General features: G+C 32.6%; 1 long non-coding RNA gene and 1 pseudogene across 1 annotated transcript; both read right to left on the bottom strand.

The window, feature by feature from the left end:
- Positions 1-2602: 2602 nt before the first annotated feature.
- On the bottom strand, positions 2603-2805 carry LOC126767044 (small nucleolar RNA U3; annotated as a pseudogene).
- A 1020-nt stretch (positions 2806-3825) lies between these two features.
- On the bottom strand, positions 3826-8056 carry LOC126767043 (uncharacterized). The gene is made up of 3 exons (XR_007668990.1): positions 7803-8056; positions 7614-7723; positions 3826-4227 (listed from the first exon to the last, which is right to left on the bottom strand). It is a non-coding gene; the product is annotated as an uncharacterized LOC126767043 (long non-coding RNA).
- Between the last annotated feature and the right edge of the window lie 3825 nt (positions 8057-11881).

Genomic DNA, 11881 nt, shown 5'->3' with positions numbered 1-11881 from the left:
TTTTTATTCTTTTTTCTTTTTTTTTTTTTGTATGTTTAATGTCACTGCACTTTTTATGCTTTAAAATTTTTTAATTTGGTTTTTTCTTTTTTTTTTTTTTTTCTATAGTCCTTTCTGTGGCTCAAAGGGAATTTTTTCTCGGTTTTTCCAGCACTCACCGTTGAAACTTATGAAAAAAAAAGAAGCACCACAAATTTCCCCAAAATTTAAAAAAATTGTATTTTTTTTAACTTTATGTACAATTATAGATTCCTCAATTATAAAAAAAAAAAATTTCCCAAAATGGTGTCGCTGGGGTTCTCGCACGGCTGATGGTTAGCGGGTCGCAAAAAGAAGTGACGAACTTATTTCTCCGCCCCTTTTGTTCCCTTTCGGTTGTGGTGAAAAATGAAAAATGGTGACCCATGGTTATGTGTGATGTGTGGATTGTAGGTGGTGTAGAGATGGTGTGGTGAATAGGCGTGCTGTGAGTGACGTATTGATTATGTTGTGGGCAGGAGACTGAAGCTCATTTGGCCAAGGGGTGAAACGTATCAAACAAATTTATGAAAAATATTCCATTTCGAACAGAGAGGGAAGAAGAAAGATTTTTGAATAATCCAAGAGAAGAAAGAAGAAGCAAGACTCAATATGGTGGAGTCCAAAGGTCCCAAAATTTTCTGTCTACACTGAGCATTTATTGCGAAAAGAAACCCAAACCCTGAAATTTTATCATAGGGGTTGATTAAAAGTTTTCGTTTTGAATGTTTTCCATTGCTTTAATGAAAAACTTCTGAAGCATCTGGTTTAAGAACATGTCGCAAAAAACAGCAATGTTTTCCATTTCGTGTAGGAAAAAGGACTAGGTTTTGCCGAAGCAATGTCCCAATATGCCAACCCATTTTGAGATAAAGTAATTTGGTCCGATTAATTCAAATTCGAGCTAAGGAGTTAAAAAACAGTGTAGTGTAAACCTTCTAATCGCTTAAGCCACAGTGCATACAATCATCAGTGAAGCATGGAGGATGTTCTCTCATGGTTTGGGGCTGTTTCTCAAAATTTGGTGTAGGTTGTGTACTTAAAATCGATGGACGAATGACGGTTGCTTCATATGTTAACATTCTTAGCGAAAATTTTAAAATAAATGCGGAAAAAGTTAACTTGGGGTCGTTTATCATCCAATAAGACAACGACCCCCAACACACATCTCGCCTGACTACTCGCTTTTTTGAAGAAGGCTTAAAGAAAAACTGGCCTGGCAACTCAGTCACCAGTTTAAATCCAATTAAGCATTGTAGTTAATTTTTGATTCAAATATACCAAAAAGCAGCCGTACAAACTTGGAATAATTTTTCTTAGAGACGAAGCGTCAACTTGACATTCTTCCAATAAAAATATTAGAAAATTTGGTTCGAGGCATGCCAAAACGTCTTCCTGCAGTAATTCAGAATAAAAAAGGCAATATGAATTACTAAATTTACTTTTAAATCAAACGTTTCGTATTTTTTTCAAAATTTATACTTTCATTTGACCACTTTTGTATAAGAGTCCCTTTTTTAAAGTGGAACAAAATTTTTTCCTTTCTATTCCGGAAATTTTTTTTTAATATATAATTTGTTACTTAAATACTAATGTAAATGTAATATAAATGTATGAATTATTAGTTGTTTATTTTAATAAAACTGCATTGAAATAACGGATGTGAAATTTATACTTTCATTTGATGCCTAGTGTATATTATGTATATTGCTGTGATAAATTTAATTTCAATTAGTAAGAAAAAGATTTATTTGTATAGTATACGATGTTAAAAGGCATACATCTTCTATCCTATCTTGTGTATCTGCACATGCTCATATGAGTGTATGTATACGCATGTGCGCGTTCAGAAATTGAAATCATATTTTCATCACTTATCAATATATGTACTTATTACATGTGCGCGGATTGACTTGCATGTTCATACATTCATATATACCTATATGTACATACATATATTTGCATACATTGCCAAACAAATAATGCCCAAGCATACAAACATACATATGCATACACATATGAATATGTCACCAACAAAAATTGATCTTCACAAGACAATATGGCAGCCAAATTGGCGAAGAACAAGTGTAGTACATTTTACAACAAAAAACGATTTCATTCATGAACGCAGGCGCAAATTCCACAAGCGATCTCGCTTCATTCATAAAAACAGAGGCCGTAACATCTCTCCGAGTATGCCTTTGCCAACAAGTCGTCTCTTCGCGACGATGGCAAAAGCCAAAAATCATAAATTGCACAACTTTCTGGTGCTTCTCGCAAAAATCTGCGTCGATATGTATTCACGATCACACGTATACATACATACATATGTATTTACGCATGTTTGCAAGCGAAGCTGCTACAGCGGCAAGGGGGTGACAATCGGTGGCCATTACTTTACTTATGAAATTCTATTGCTACGAATATGGAAATGACAACGAAATAATCCAAATATGCATATTTCTAAAGGTAATTAATTTCTTTGAAAAAATTAAAGGAATGAATGATCCTGAGAAGTATAGTCTTAACTTTTCAACGGCCAACGTAGAGCATTTCAACCAAAAGGAATTTATTCATTAAAATCACCACTCAGAAGTCGTTTTATCCGTTGTAAGCGAACGATTTTCGAAGAAACATCATTTCTAATACGCCACAAGACAAAATTAGAAATGGACTTCTTAAACCTCACGCTGTCAGATAAAACGATATATCTCGTCATCGCGGGTCGATTTCCAAAAAATGTAAATGAAGACTAACTACAGAAATAATCCTGTAAAGTATAGTCTTAATTTTTCAAGGGCCAACGCAGGGTATTTTAACAAAAGGGCACATAAAATAGTTGAGAATTCGCAGAAATGAAAGACAAAGGAAAGAAAAAGCAGTATAACTTCAATAATGAACAAGCATACAAACATACATATGCGCAGCAGCAGCAAGGAAAGAGGTAACAATCGGCGATCCATTGTATATTTCTTTCATGCATAACCAAACCATAATTAGGACAACGCAATACAAGTGTCAATGGTGGTCTTGGTGGTAAGCGCTTGAAAAGTTACGACGAGCACGTAGGTACGTAGGTTCGAATCCCAACAGAATTTATTTTTTAATTGATTAAGTCACCAACCAAAAATTGAAAAATTGTTCTACAAAAACAACAACAGCATAAGCATGGCAACATTGTGTTGTTGGTAGAAAAGCCGAGCTGTGCCGAAAGAAACGAACAAACGATTGCCGATTGTCGTCACCGCTTCGCTTGCTGCTGGAACATCTTCGCAGACAAGGTTGCGTAGATTCATATTGAGCAAGGTTGCGTAACCTGAATCTATCGCAACCTTTTCCCAACTCGTATAAGAAGTATAACTTCAATAAAAAGCCGCCCTGCCAACCATGAGCGGGTAAAAAACCAGATAATCAGTGGGTAAGCCTGTGGGTAATCATGAGTAGTTTGCATTGGCCGAGCGAATATTCTACCCACTCACGTACGTATACATGTGATCATACATCTTTGTTCCGTTCATTCAGCAGTGTCATATAAAAAGTATATCTGTCCTGCTCTAATATCCCCAATCGACGGCTGATGCAGGGTTGCTTTTTTTGATTCCTATTTTAAAAATTTCTTAAAATTTCAAACAAAACTTTTTAATTTTAAAATTTTTATTTTAATTTATTTTTACATTTTTACATAAAATTTATTATAATTTTTATATAAATAAAAATATATTTAATTTAAAAAAATAATTAATATCTGAAAAAAGATAATAAAAGACAAATATCTGAAATAAAAAAAAGGTTATTAAAACCTGAAAATAAAAGAGTAGAAAAAGATTATAAAAGCCAAATACCTGAAATAAAATAAAGGTTATTAATACCTGAAAATAAATAATAATTACATTGAATATCTAAAAGAAAAAGAAAGATTAATTGTATAAAATGATAGTAATATATGAAAGAAAAGATTAATATTATCTGAAAGACTAAAATATATTAAAAACAAATCGAAGTTACTCTGAAAGCAAAGATTAATTAAATTAAAATAGTGATAAAATCTGAAAAGAGAGAATAATTAAATAAAAATAATAATAACATCTGAAAGAAAAGATAAATATTATTTGATCATTTAAAATATAAATCAAACATTTGTTTTCACATATTATATTGGATTGCGCAGGCCGCCTTAAACGCATAAAATACATATGTACATATCGTCACCTGAAATGCAAAATAACGTAACATCACTTTTCGTAGGTTTACAGGATAAGCAAAAAACCGTATAAAAAGAAAATCACTTGAGATATTGAAACAAAATTTTCAAATCTGAATTAACATGAAACTCTAAGTATATTTAAAAAAAAAAAAAAAAATAAATAAAAAATTAAGCAAATTTTATAGTAGGTGTCTTACGTTATTTTGAATTTTCATTTCTGAAACAAAATAACGTATGATCAATCTAAATTTGATATGAATACTTTTTTTTTTTTTTAAATAAAAACATTTGAAAGTTTTTCATATTTCATGTTATTTTTATTATTAATATGTCATAAGTACTCGAAAAAATTTAAATATATCAAGCTAAAAAATGAGGATAATGTTTAATTATTATTTATTAAATAACTAATTACTCAAAAGGTATATTATCATAACAGTAATAACATTCTGCTGGAATTAAAGCTTCTAGGTCCTGCAGATGTTGTCATTTCTTCTTAATTATTGTTAAACTTTGCAAAAGAACAGGCTGCTGAATTCCTAAAAAAGCTAAACCGAACTCTGGCGGCTCCTTCTCTACCCATATACCGTTGGAGGAAAGGGACAGTGAGCTTCTTCACGGATGGGTCAAAGGTGGAGGGGCTACTGTCACGAGCTCTCTATCAACTCCAGTTTCTCCAACTTTCTAAGTATTGCATTGTCTTCAGGCTGAGATTAGAGCCATTAAGGTAACAGTATATTTACTACTCTGGAGTGCAGCCTCATTCAGAGGAGTGACCATCGACTCAGATAGCAGAGCGGTGATTCCAGCCTTGAACTCATTAACAATGAGAGAATTCAGAGTTGATCGAAGACCTAACCTCGCTATCAATAGCATCGAGTGTTTTTGTGATAAGAATGATATGAGTGCCAGACCACAGCGGAATCGCAGAAAACATGAGCTAGCAAGAAGAGGCACCCTAGAACCGCTATAGGTAGAATGGAAGCGGATCTATCCTATCTATTACTGCTGGGCCACAACTTTTACACACGCTGTCGAAAAAGTCGTTTGTCCCAAGATCGTTCGCATGAGATCTAGTGATCTCTTTGCCCTCAGTAAGGCAGCCTTTCCCTACTTTAGAGACTTGTAACACGCCATTGTCCTACCAGACGCCTTCTGCAGAAGCTGTATTGAAGAAGATTAGGTGGAAACAACTCAACACTTCCTTCTTGGCTGTCTTGCGTTAGGAGGTCAAGACTTAATTACTTGTTAGGAAATTCATAAAGGATTATGCTAAAGTAGCCCACGGACTTACAAAGTACCTAAAGAAAAATACCACAGACTGGTCTAAAAATTTTAAACTAACAACAGATGCTAGTGATAATGCAATAGGAGCAGTCCTTTCTCAAGAAAATCACCCCATCGTTTACGCTAGTAGAACCTTAAACGATCACGAAAAACATTATGCTGCAATCGAAAAGAATTGCTTGCTATCGTCTGGTCAGTCAACTATTTCCGACCATATTTATATGGCAAACCATTGGAACTCCTAACAGACCATCAACCACTTGTTTGGTTGCACACAAAGACGAAAGGAAAAGATATTAACCCAAGACTCCAAAGGTGGCTCTTGAAACTTGGTGAATATAACATACATATTAACTACATAAAGGGTAAGGAAAATAAAGTAGCCGATTTTATGAGCCGAATAAATAGTCAATAAGGCAACATATTAAATACCGTAAACGTTGAAGAAGATAACAGTATCTATCAAAATTTTACACCACTCAATACAGTAGTTAATAGATTTGCAACTCAAATTATAATTACAAATAATAAAACGCAAGACACGAAAGTAGCGAACGGTGAAATCAAAATATATAATATATAAATTCAAATGATATTGAGACTAATTATATGGCCGATTTGTTTAGGCAACATACATATAAAGTCGAAAAGGGTAGAAATATACTATATACCGAACTTCCGATAATTTATACAAGCAGGTTCAATCCAAGTTAGTAGAGTTATTTAACACTGAAGTAAAATTTTATAAATCTAGCTTTAACGCGAAAGAAGTTAGCAGAATGGATTATTTAAACAAATTGCTAAATATCATATTAATGAAACAGGACATGCAGGAAAAACAGAAAATTATGAAGTTATCAAACCAAAAATTTACTACAAAAACCTAAAACTTTCGTACAAAAATATATAAATAATTGTGATATTTGCAACAGATCAAAATACATTAGGAACCCTATTAAAGCAAAATTCAATATCACAGAAACACCATTTAATGTACGAGGGCCGCTATATATATTCTGACCTGGGGCAACACTAAGTGTTGCCAGGTGCAATCTGACATTTCCATTGGAAAGTTTGACAGTTTTTAGCATAACATCACTCAGAACGTTTTGTCATTTAATCGTGAATTGTTTTATTTACAGGGAATTAAAAAATTCATCTCGCCCAAAAAATGGACATTTTCGTGCGATCGTTTTTCACAACTTTCGACGTGGATTATCACGACAAGAGTGCATCGATGAACTAAAATCTTTGTATGGCTATGAAGCACCATCCTATAGCACTGTGAAAAACTGGTACAACGAATTCAATCGCGGCCGACGCTCGCTCAAAGACGAATTCCGTGAAATTCGTCCAAAAACAGCCGTTGTGCCAGAAAACATCGATGCCGTACGTGAACTGATAATGTAAGACCGTCATATAACATACCTTCAGATAGAGGCATGCCCATGCATTTCTCCCACCAGCATACATTCATTCGATATTGCATGAACACCTGGCCGTAAAAAAGGTTTGTTCTCGTTGGATCCCGCACAATTTGACAATCGCTCAAAAAAAGGCTCGTGTGGATTGGTGTAAAGAAATGCTAAAAAAATACGATCGCGGTACTTCAAAAGACGTTTATAAGATCGTTACAGGTGACGAATCTTGGATCTATGCGTATGAGCCCGAAACAAAACAGTAATCGACCAAAATAAATAAAAATAAAAAAAATAAAAAATAAAAAAAAAAATAAAAATAAAAATAAAAAAAAAAAAATAAAAAAAAAACATTTTCGTTGATAAATATGCCTATTTACATTATTAGGCCAGAAATATATATAGCAACCTACGTAAATGAAATGTTACATATGAATGTTTACACTACATATAAAGAAACATACTAGCTTTATCACATTCATTAATAAGTTTTCAAAACATGCAACAGCCATACAATTAGAAGACAGAAAAAGTAACACAATTATAGAAAAAATTAGAATTTACTTTGCAATGAGAAGTAAACCAAAAATAATAATTACTGATAACGAGTTCAACTCAATAAATGTTAAAGATTTCCTAAAATCAGAAGATATAGAAGTACATTTTACGAAACCAAACAACCATACCGGGAATGCAGACGTAGAAAGGCTGCACAGCACATTATCTGAAAAATTTAGAACAACAAGTGTATCGAGTGGTACAATAAATCCATACATTCCACAATAAAAACAACACCCTTAGACATAGTAGAGGGCAGGATAGAAAAAACACTAATTAAAAACAGATTGATTAATTAAAAACTGAAGGTCGCATACTTTTCGCGAAGATCATTTTGACATATCCGCAAAAAATTATATTGCCGAATACATTTTACATTGTATTCGCTAAGAATTGGAAATGAGCACATTTCGGTTGATACTTCCAGTGGTTTGATATCAATTTCACCTGCCTTTTGTCAATTTACTTCAACGAAAGATGAACTCATCACGAATGTTTATCCGAACATTGGCCAAATTATCGTCACTGCGATTACTTGAGTGCACGAGCAATTTCAGCTGCTTAAAATACCGATGTTAATGACTTATACCATGTTCAGACCGAAAATTTAAAAGATTAGATTACATTTAAGCATTTCATAACCCAACAGTGTTCTCACTGCCGTTAGAAAGATCAAAAAACAGCTGTTATTGTCATTCAAGAATTCACATCGCTTAATATTTACCAAAAGGAAAGATTGTCATATAGTATTTTCGGCACAATTCCGATTTCTTTCGCGCCGCGATTTGAAGGTACCGTTGGAAAGAGGAAGTCCTCCTGATTAAAAAATATATAGGGTTATAGGTACAGCAAACGCTTAATTTACGAGATATTGGAAATTAAAGTTCAAAAATTCCCAAAATTCGAGCATTTCAACAAGCTATTTTACCGCATTAAACACACTTTACTCACATTTTTCACTTCAAAATAATTAATTTAAACTATAAACTTTTAAATAAATCCACATTTTACACTTTTAACAGTTTTTCTACCGAAGAAATCTTTATTTTAAAAATTACATTTTACACTCGTAGTGAACATCATGTGTGTGCTAAAATTACGACGAAATGGAGCGCTGCCATGTGATAATAAGGAAATTCGCTGAAATGCCTTTTTTCCCAAAAATTCCTCTATCCATTCATATGGATATGTTCTCTATTTAATTTAATAAACAAATATGTAATATTATATACTAATATTATATAATAATATTATATAATAATATTATATAATAATATTTAAATATTTTATAATGAAAACTCAAACTTTGCTTGAATATTAGTGCAAGATAACCAAAAAATATAACCACTTTATAACGAAACTCAATATATTTTTTTTATTTTAACGCAGAAAGGAGTACTATGCGAAAGTACTTCAGTCACATCGGGTATTCGCTCGACCAGGGTTATTTTTTTAAAGCGCGGCCGAAGGCCGCCAACGCAGAAAGGAGTACTACGCGAAAGTACTTCAGTCACCCCGATATGATATAAATTTTACAATATTATTATAGATTTTTACTTATTTATTTTTATTAAACATAACTCGCATATTATACATATACATACATATGTATAGTATATATGTATACATATGTATATATACATGTGTATATGGAACAAGTTTTCATAACTCAATATTATAACTTGAAAACTGTTGGAAAGTATTGTTTATTATAATTAATATAGAAAAAAGAATCACGCAAAAGAACAAACAAAGAAAAATCGTTAAGAATCCTACAAATTTGGTGTTTGAGATGTGGCAACGCTCGTTTTCCTCATAATTGTAAACAATCTAGCCTTTGCAACGATGAGTGTTCTAAGTGATTTTTAAATTAATAAATATAGGTAAAATATTACAAAATAAAAGTGAAATGTGAACTTATTTCAATCTTTAAAGTGTATATTTAAATATAACAAGAGAAAAATGTGAAAAAATTTAGAGAAACATAGAGAAATAACATGTTTTCTTAGTGCAAATTTTTGAATTTTTAAACGTGAATATTTCAAAAAATATTAGTTATTTTTACATTATTTTTGGATATTCCTCCTCTGGAGAAGCTACCCTATCCGCACATACCCCATTTATATGGAAATTCGTTTTTTTACCCCGCCGCCAAAGTAATCGGAATCGTGCCGTATTTTCAAATAAAAGCCGTCTTTTTTTTAATATTTTCCATATAATAGAAATAATGGATGCATTTTTTCATTTGTTAAGTCGATTTTCAGGTGAAATTAGATTCATTGCTTTAAAAAAATGTGTTTGTTTACATTTTTCCCCCTTTGTAGTGTCTAAATCAGCTGTGATAATGTAACAGATTTCCAGTGCTGACAAGTAGATTGCGCAAAATCAGAGTCGCACAGAGAGATTTAGCGTGGATCAGTCTGAAATCATTTCAATGAAGTGATTTGGAACTGTAATTTTTGTAAGGCGAAATCTTGATAAATTTTTAAGATTAGTGGGATAATCCATTCAACAGCCGAAATCGTGTGATTAAGTGTCGGTCTGAACATGGTATTAAACTGGAAGATTCAAAGTTAAATTCCGGGAGGAATCATACAAATCGATCGATCGTATTTACAATGAAAACGAAGCCGTGAAATATCCCGTCGTGTTTCTAAAGTCTTTGGTATGCCGCAGCTTCATTTGCATTTCAAAGTTGGATCTGTCATTATTATGTTTCACAATCTTCATGCGACGAAACTGTGTAACGGAACCAAACTGATTGTGATGCAGTTAACGAATACAAGGGGAAACCATTTCAGTTCAAACGTATTCAGTTTCCAGGGAAAATTGCATTTGCGATAACACTCAACAGGACACAAGGATAGTCGCTGGAAGAGTGTGGCATAAATCTGGAAATGCTATGTTTTTCACGCGGCCAGATATACGTGGCGTGTTCACGAGTTGGAAAACCATCTTCTCTGTACATTTACGCACCAGAACAGAAACCAAAAAGTATTGTATATCAAGTTGCGCTACAGTGAAAAAAATGAAGAAAAATCGAAAATAATTGATGTTCAACACAATATAAATTTAACTTTCTTTTCATTTCAAAACACATATGTGACCTGGTCTACGAAAAGGGAGCTAACGTGCGAAAACTAGTTTATGACTTTTTGGATTCTATTACGTGAAAAAGCATCTCATTTTCCATCCGAATTAACTAAAAAAAATTTGACACTTAAGCCCCCTTTCCGTAGACCAGATCACATATAATCATGCAGGACAACGGCTGCGGGGTCAGCTAGTGTATAAATACTTGTGTGGCAGCTCCGGTCACAATTTTTGTAGAATAAACAATTTTTTATTAGAATATCCCTTTCGAAAGTTATAGCTTTAGTTGCTTAATGCAAAATATTAAAAAGTTCCATGGTTTCTACAAGAAAAAAATGTTATAAATAGAAAATAAAGAACTGGTTATGTTAAATATTTTTTAGTTGGCAAACTTAACTTAGAGGCCACCTTAATATATAATATACATGTACATATGGTACATTTATCCCTAAGCAACGGATGTTGCTTTACGTGCAATATCTTTATGTTATTATAATAGCCATCGTTCGCGACAATGCAGTCGATGTCTGAGCTGTTTTAAGGTCACCATCACAATTGACTTACTGATCAGCTTAGAAGTTACAATGAATAACACATTATGCCGTGTAAGATTATCAGCAACCTATTTTTACGTAATAGGGTCAAACCACGTCAAGTGGTCCATGAAAATTTCACAAAAATCACTGATTTTGAAAATTAGCAGTTCATTAAGAAGGGGAACAGACGCATACCACGTGACATAAAAATTTCGTAAAAATTATTATTTTTTGTTAAAGTTACTGTAGATTGAAATTTAGAGCAAGATAAAATTTTAAAATTATTTTCTCATAAACTACTTTAGATAAATCGATGAAATTTTGTAAAGTCAAAGAAAAATTTTCCTGCTACATTACAGATATGTTTTCTCGATCCATTTTTTAAATAATAATATTTTACATAATTTTTTGCTAAAACTTGAAATTTTTGATATGTTCCTCAAGCTAAAAAAACTGAAAAGCATGTGACACAACGCAGAAAATATTCACCTTTAATATTCTACAAAATTTTTGTTCATTCATACAATTACAAAGATATTGAATTTTTTGTCCCCCTACCTCTTTTAAAACGTATGGGTCATACATCCGCCTTTTGTGATATGATATGCCATTGCCAAGTGTTGTGATGAGACGAGAGGATATGTATTACGTTGAAATGTGTTGAGATGAGTTATCAAACTATTATATATTAAGTCATGTGTTCTATCACATCACATGCGTATGATGTGACGTCATATAATACATTGTCGTTTGTGTGGTTGTTGAGC

Source organism: Bactrocera neohumeralis, unplaced genomic scaffold, assembly GCF_024586455.1.
Source record: "Bactrocera neohumeralis isolate Rockhampton unplaced genomic scaffold, APGP_CSIRO_Bneo_wtdbg2-racon-allhic-juicebox.fasta_v2 ctg3674, whole genome shotgun sequence".
NCBI classification, from domain to species: Eukaryota; Metazoa; Arthropoda; class Insecta; order Diptera; family Tephritidae; genus Bactrocera; species Bactrocera neohumeralis.
Note: the sequence above shows the minus strand (reverse complement) of the source record. Positions and strands in the feature narration are given on the sequence as shown.